We start from the raw sequence: 7880 nt of genomic DNA on the forward strand, positions 1-7880 counted from the left end.
TGTGAGTGATTCAAAAAGACCCGGGCAGACCTGACTTCACTCGGAGTAAAGGGGACCGGGTAAAGAGGCATCATGCTTCTGCCATGTGTTGGAACCTGGGCACATACCCAACAGGCAGACCATTCCACCTTTGAAGCATATGTCTGACATAAAGAAAGAAAATGATTAGTTCGTCCGAGACACGAGGTTCGACCTTCTACCTGACTACCAAGGGTTAATATAATACACAATCCCCATGTCAGCCTCATGTTGTTCCGTGGTTTCCCCCCTGGGACAAATATTTCTTGCAGTCTGAGCAATGTATCCAGCGAGGATTTCCTTCCACCTTCACAGCCGTCGGGGTAGTTAGTAACACCTGGACTGGTCCGTTACACCTTTTTCCTAGTTTCTCACGATTCCAGTTACGGATCCAAACATAGTCTCCAGGCTGTAAATCATGCGGTGGCGAATCATCCCCTGGTTTCTGAGCGTCTCGAACCTGAGAATGCAAGGCTGATAAAGATTGAGTTAATAATTTCATATATTGAATTAAACGCTCATCCAGGGCGTGCAGTTCATGGAGGTTGATGCACCCCAAGGGGTTCGGAGTGGTTTCCCGTATAATACCTCAGCTGGGGTTAATCCTGTAGTAGAGTGGGGGGTTATACGCATAGAGAATAATGCCATCGGCAGGACTTGGACCCAATTTAATTTAGTCTCCTCTTGGAGTTTGGCCAATTTATTTTCTAGTGTGCCATTTGCACGTTCCACTATACCTGCAGTCTGTGGATGGTGTACGCAGTGGAACTGCTGGCGGATATTCAACTGTTTGCACATCTCCTCATTAACTTTAGCTGTGAAATGGGGTCCATTGTCCAAGCTTAATGTACATGGTAATCCAAACCATGGTACTATCTCCCTTAATAAAACTGCTGCCGTGGTGGTAGCTGTATTATTAGTCGTTGGCACCGCTTTAATCCATCGGCTAAACACATCAACAATAACTAAACAATACTTATAACTAGCTGGTGGAGCTGGTGGTGGTGGAGTTTGGTGGAGTTTGGTGATGAGCTTGGTGGGGATGACCGTGTTGAAGGCGGAGCTATAGTCTATGAATAGCATCCTCACGTACGTGCCCTGTCTCTCTAGGTGAGTCAGGACAGTGTGAAGAGCCAGAGAGATGGCATCCTCTGTGGATCTATTTGCCCTGTATGCAAATTGTATGCAAACTAAACAATACTTATAACTATGTACACGTGGCAATTCAATAAAATCAATTTGTAAACATTCAAACGGTCGCCGGGATAGTGGCATGGTTCGTGGCTCCGTCAGAACCGTACGACTGGGGTTCTTTGCACAGATCACACATTCAGCAGTAATTTTCGTCACCTCTCTATTCATTTTGGGGTGATACCATGTAGCATTTATTACATCCAACATTCCCCTCTTACCAGCATGGGTAAGAGAGTGCACATAATGCAACAAAACAGGTAAAAGCGCGTTAGGGACACAAACTTTGCCAGAGGCAGTAACCCAAAGCGAGTCAGATTCGCGAGGGGAACACCCATCTTGGCTCCACTGGTGTCTCTCAGCCTCGGGGGCGTCCCTCTGAAGCTGGGTTTTGAGTTCCGAAACACTGGTCATAGCGGTAGTTACAGAAAACTGTTGTTGTTCGCCTGAAGGGACTAAAAGGGTAGGGGTCAGGGCTTCTGTGCATGCCAATGTGTCAGCCAATGCATTCCCGACAGAAACGGGATCCTTGGCAGATGTATGCGAATTACATTTAATGACAGCCAAGGTGTTTGGGAGTGTTAAAGCCGCCAGTAGATTTTGAATAAACAGGGCATTTTTAATAGGAGTGCCTGCTGCAGTCAAAAAGCCCCTGTGCTGCCACAAGGCACCAAAATCATGTGCAACTCCAAAGGCATATCGTGAGTCGGTATAAATATTAGCACGTTGGCCAGCGCAAAGATGGCAGGCCCGCGTGAGGGCAAATAATTCGGCTTGCTGGGCAGAGTGAGATGTACTGAAAGAGGCGCATTCAAGGGTTGCCCCGTCTTCCACAACTGCATAAGCAGCACGTCGTTGTCCACAATCTGTTACCAAAGAGGAGCCATCCACATAAATATTCCGGGCATTCAACAGTGCCATGTCCGATATGGTGGCTGTCATCTGTAAGACCAATTCTGTCAGAGCAATACAATCATGAGGAGGTGCCTCCTCCGGAGGGAGGAAGGCTGAAGGATTAATGGTGGTGCAGGTGTGAAAAGTCAGAGCTGGATTACCTAAAAGAGCAAGTTCATACTTCTGCTGGCGAGCACTAGAGAGGTGACTGCGTGGCGGTTGGTTAAGCAGCTGTAAAATAGCATGGGTGGTATATACCATAACCGGATGGTGTAATGTCAAATTGGCCGATGCTCCCAGCAAGACATGAATGGCGGGGAGTAATTGCAAACACGGCGGGAAGGTGGGAGCCACCGAGTCCAAAGGTGAGGAGAAATAGGCAGGAGTGTAAAGCCTGCAGCAAAGCGTTAGTGTCCTTTTGATTTGCTGTCAAGGATGGACTAGCCAAAAGTAAATCATCGACATACTGTACTACGGTAGAACCCTGGGTTAACTGTAACGTGGCTAACTGTTTTGCTAAGACCTGAGAGAAAATGGAATAAATGTAGAACCTTATCAAAGGCTGTGAATAAATAAATTCAGTGTCCACACTTAGTTGTTCAACGGTTGCCTGATTTTATTCTCTTATGAGGGAGGGTCTCACAGAGGACCAGCATCTGTATGAGTCTCGCCTGACTTGGTTACATTCGGTCAGTCTTTATAGGCAGAGACAAACAACCTTTCCGCGTGACACATACTCCGCCTACCTTGTGACAAACAACCTTTTAATGTGTTTTCCTAAGCTAAGTTTCGTTTCTCCAGAAGTCGTTAGCCACTTCCAGAGAAGGCAGTTGTAGTCTTCACTGTGGCTTGCAGCTTTAGCTAAATCAACCGTACTATCTCCATATGTCTGGCATACAAGAAGAAGTGTCTCATCTGTGTTTTTTCTGTAAGCCATGCAACATAGTTTTACTCACAAAGGCCTTCTGAAAATCCAAGTAAATCTACTGACTCTCATTTGTCTATCCTGCTTTATATTTCCTCAAAGAAGTCCAACAAATTTGTCAGGCAAGATCTCCCCTTAACAAAACCATGCTGACTTCAGCCTACTGTCTCATGTGCTTCCAAGTACTCCGAAACATCATGCTTTATAATGGACCCTAAAATCCCAAACGTCAAATATTAGATGGCATGAGTTTAGGGTGAGATGGGGAAAGTTTAAAGGAGATTAGCAAGGCAAGAATTTGATGGTGTGTGGAGCAAGTGCAAGTTGGTAGAAGCAGACATGACAACCATGTTATTGAGGTACAGAGATAATAGAGACACGGACAGGCAAAGAATAGTGGGACATGAGTCCAGCAAATGCCAAAAGGATTGGGTCAGATTGATCATAAGACCATATGTGATAGGAGTAGAATTAGGCCATTTGGCCCATTATATAGTCTACTACACCATTCAATCATGGCTGATCTATCTCTCCTTCCTAACCCCGTTTTCCTGCCTTCTCCTCAAAACCTCTGGCACCCATAGAAATCAAGAATCTATCTATCTCTGCCTTAAATATATCCACTGACTTTTGCCTCCATAGCCTTCTGTGGCAAAGATTTCCACGTATTCACCACCGTCTGACTAAAGAAATTTCCTCCTCATCTTCCTAAATGAACTTCCTTTAATTCTGAGGCTATGTCCTCTAGTGCTAGACTCCCACTAGTGGAAACAACCTCTCCACATCCAAATCGTCCACATTGACATCTTTGTTGGCGTAGACATAATGGCTAAAGGCTGTGTTCCTCTTCTGAGTTTAATTGTTTGCTGTTTGTTGTTCAATGCATTGCTCAGGAACTGTTTTGCATTTGGAATATTGTGGTGCATTTCTGGTCACCCTTTTAAAGGAAGGATAGAAACATAGAAACATAGAAGATAGGTGCAGGAGGAGGCCATTCGGTGATCGAGCCAGCACCGCCATTCATTGTGATCATGGCTGATCTTCCACAATCAATAACCGGTTCCTGCCTTCTCCCCACATCCCTTGATTCCACTAGCCCCGAGAACTCTATTTAACTCTCTCTTAAATACAACCAGTGATTTGGCCTCCACTGCCCTCTGTGGCAGAGAATTCTACAAATTCACAACTCTCTGGGTGAAAAAGTTATTTCTCACCTCTGTTTTAAATGGCCTCCCCTTTATTCTTAGACTGTGGCCCCTGTTTCTGGACTCCCCCAACATTGAGAACATTTTTCCTGCATCTAGTCCTTCTATAATTTCATATGTCTCTGTAAGATCCCCTCTCATCCTTGTAAACTCCAGTGAATACAAGCCTAGTCTTTTCAATCTTTCCTCATATGACAGTCCTGCCATCCCAGGCCAAGCAGCATCCCTGGAGGACATCGACAGGTGACATTTCGGGTCAGGACCCTCTTCATTCTGCAGACCCAAAAAGTTACCAGAGAAAGACCCAGAGAAGCTCACGTTGTCCAGAGATGCTGCCTGACCCACGGAGTTACTCCAGCACATTGTGTGTTTTTGATCTCATAAAACCACTGATGTATCTACATCCACCACCACCCATGCGTTCCAGCCACCGCCACCAAACAAACTTAGTTGCAAAATGTAAACAAACGTAGTCGCAAAAAGCTTAGAATGGAAGAACTCACCCTTAATCTCGGAGATTAAAAAAGTTTGTAACTCGGGAATTATAAACATTCATTGCACAATGTTACATATTTCGCAATGATTTTATTTCTTGAATTGTAGATGGATGAAACACTTCTATTAAGAGCCACACAAAAGTTTATTTCTTAGAAACTAATTCCCACAACATCAAATATAATACAAATTATATACTGTATATAGAATGACATCCGTTAATAATCACTTTTTTTGTTTGCTTATGAAATAAAAAGAGCTGTAATAAAATATTTCCCTGTTAGAGAGTTAGGGTGAACAATTGTTCTTTGGACGGGACTAGGGAGAGGGAGGTGGAGTATGGTGCTGGAACATGTGCCTTTCTTCGATGTACCATATTAATTGCTTGCATTTGGGTGCATGGGGTTTAGAACAAAGATAGTAGAAGTGTACAACTTAGGATCAGGTTCTTTGGCACACAATGTCTGTGCTCATTCACTGTAATGAAGAGATGGGGATGCAGACATGCTTATGCTATTAAATGAACAATTTCCCCAGAATTTCCTTTCCTGAACATATGAGTTAGAATTGGTTCATCTGTAATGTTAGTTGAGGATAACGTTTTAAGACATGACTACTAAACCATCTTCTGGTCCCTTCCTTTACGGGCTTTTAAGTGAGGAGAGTTTTAAATATACTTGAGTTTTCATGATTTGTGACAAGCTATGATTCGTTTCTGGAAAAATGGTTAAAGGGCCATAATAATGAATTGTTCTTAAAAATAACCATTCAGCACAAAAACATACAATTAATGATAAAACACAAATGGATCTGGCAGCCCCTGTTATCCCTGCAGCCAGCCGCCTTCTTTCCCCTCATTTGTACACACTTCTCCCATCTCCCATCTCCCTTATTTCCTTTTTATACCCCCAATTTCCCCGTCTCCTGTCTCCTGTGTGTTCCCCCTCCCCACTCTTTACATTTCACTCTTCCTCTTCTCTCCTTATCTGACACCCTTTGCACCTGAAGCCTTTGTCATTTACACAACCCATCTGACAATCAACTACACCAACCTATCTTTTACCAGGCTTTGTCCCACCATCACCTCTTTTCCAGCTTTTCCCTCAACCCCACCCAATCTATGTGTCAGAATAAGAGTGCCAGCCAATTTTGTCACCTACCCATTCCCTCCACAGAAGCTGCCTGACTTCCAGAATCTGCCGTTTCTTGTATCCTAGAGCATTGTGTTCAGTTTTGGTCACCCTACTATAGGAAGGATGTCGTGAAGCTGGAAAGGCTGCAAAGAAGATTTACGAGGACTTGTGCTGTTGTGAGAGGTTGGGCAGACTCGGGGTTTATTTCATGGAGCGCAGGAGGTTGAGGGGTGATCCGATAGGGGTGTATAAGATCACGAGGGGAACAGATAGGGTGAATGCACAGAGTGTTTTACCCAGTGTAAGGTGAGAGGGGAAAGATTTAAATAGTTCCATTTAAACTATTAATAGATTTAATAGTTGCCCCTGAGTGGCAAAGTCTTCCACACCGAGGGTGGTGGGTATATGGAGAGAGCTCGCAGAGGAGGTAGTTGAGGCATATACAATGAGAACATTTAAAAGACATTTGGACAGGTAGGTGTATAGGAAAAGGTGAGAGAGAGATGGCCCAAAGGTGGGCAGGTGGGACTAATGTGGATGGGGCGTCTTGTTTGGCATGGGCAAGTTGGGCTGATGGGCTTCTTTCCACTCTGTATGACACTATGAATTAAGAATGCTTGGTTAATTTAATTATTGTTTTTTTTTGGTACTGATAGTGTTTGCCAGAAGAGGTGAGAGATCAGCTGGAATTCCAATCCATTGAGGTAAGAAAGCTGCTTTGTACTTAAATAGCTTTAGAAATGGTGAATCAGGCAGAGTGAAGTTATCGAGGAAAATAGTCTCCCCACCAGCGAGGTACCCTGCCCAGTAACCAAATGTCCCTATCGTCATTATAGTGTGATTACAATGAGCAAGAATAGAAAGATCTTGACCTGGACTGTTCGAAGTATCTGAAAAGAAAACATCCCCTTTGGAATTATTGATGTTCTGCTTGCACCAATCCATTCCATCACTTGTCACCACAAAAATAACATTCTTGTATTTATTTCTGAAGTAAGTCATTGCTTTTTCTAAATATTTCTTATCAGCCAAGACCCCTTTCCAAACTTGTGGCATGACACGTACATAATCACCCCTTCGAACATGAACACCATCAAAAGTCACATTCTTTCGCTCTCCCCCGATGCGTCTCAGATATACATTTGTCTCTTCCGTGATAAAGTCATGAAAAGTGAACTCGCGGAGATTTTCTTCTCGTAGGTGATGATAGAAGGTCCAGGAGCACGGATATCCCGTCAACATTCGATAGTTCCCTGAAATATTACGATACCCGTCATCCATCCAGTCATGGAGTCCGTAAGTCTTCCAGGGTAATTTTTTGATCAAACTTTCATGGAGGGTTGGAAGAGTAGTTTTAAAGATAGGAGACAGATAATTGGCCATGGGAGGCAAAATGTAGGCCTGATGACCATTCAGCTTGGCCAAAGCATACAGTGTTGCAAATTCCCCCATTTGGTTGCCAAGCCGTCCAATAGAATTTATTGTCCAAATTCCCTTTGGAATATTCTCCACTCTGGTTTGACCATCTTCCTTAACACCATTTTCATTTGTATCTTTATTTAAATAATCTATTTTAACCTTATATTTATATTGGAATACAACTATTATGGAAACAGATGTTACTGCAAGTAAAATTAATATGAACCTGCAATGTTTCATCTTGCTTTAATCAATAGAAATGCTCTTTGGCAAAACTATTTTCATGGAGTTTATGAGTTGTATCTTCTCTGTTCTTTCAATTTAGCTCAGTGCTTCTGAAAATAGATTTTTTTGAAATAAAACTATTAAAGTTTTTATTATTAAAAATTATTACAATAAAATTATTATTAATATTATTACATTTGAACAATTCCTCAAATTTGCAAATGTTTAATTTAGTTTAAACATACAGTGTGGTCACGGGAAGAATGTATATTTATTTCCAATTAACCTATTTCTGGAAAACAGAGGGAATAATTTGGTACAGAGATGAGACAGAGGTGAAGGATAGTCAATATTAAAGAATATGACAGGCACTGT

The 7880-nt window shown here is 42.8% G+C and overlaps 1 pseudogene; it reads right to left on the minus strand.

Moving 5' to 3' along the window:
- Nucleotides 1–6491: 6491 nt before the first annotated feature.
- On the minus strand, nt 6492–7565 carry LOC144607748 (galactoside alpha-(1,2)-fucosyltransferase 2-like; annotated as a pseudogene).
- Nucleotides 7566–7880: the final 315 nt, after the last annotated feature.

Source organism: Rhinoraja longicauda, chromosome 29 (assembly GCF_053455715.1).
Source record: "Rhinoraja longicauda isolate Sanriku21f chromosome 29, sRhiLon1.1, whole genome shotgun sequence".
NCBI lineage: Eukaryota > Metazoa > Chordata > Chondrichthyes > Rajiformes > Arhynchobatidae > Rhinoraja > Rhinoraja longicauda.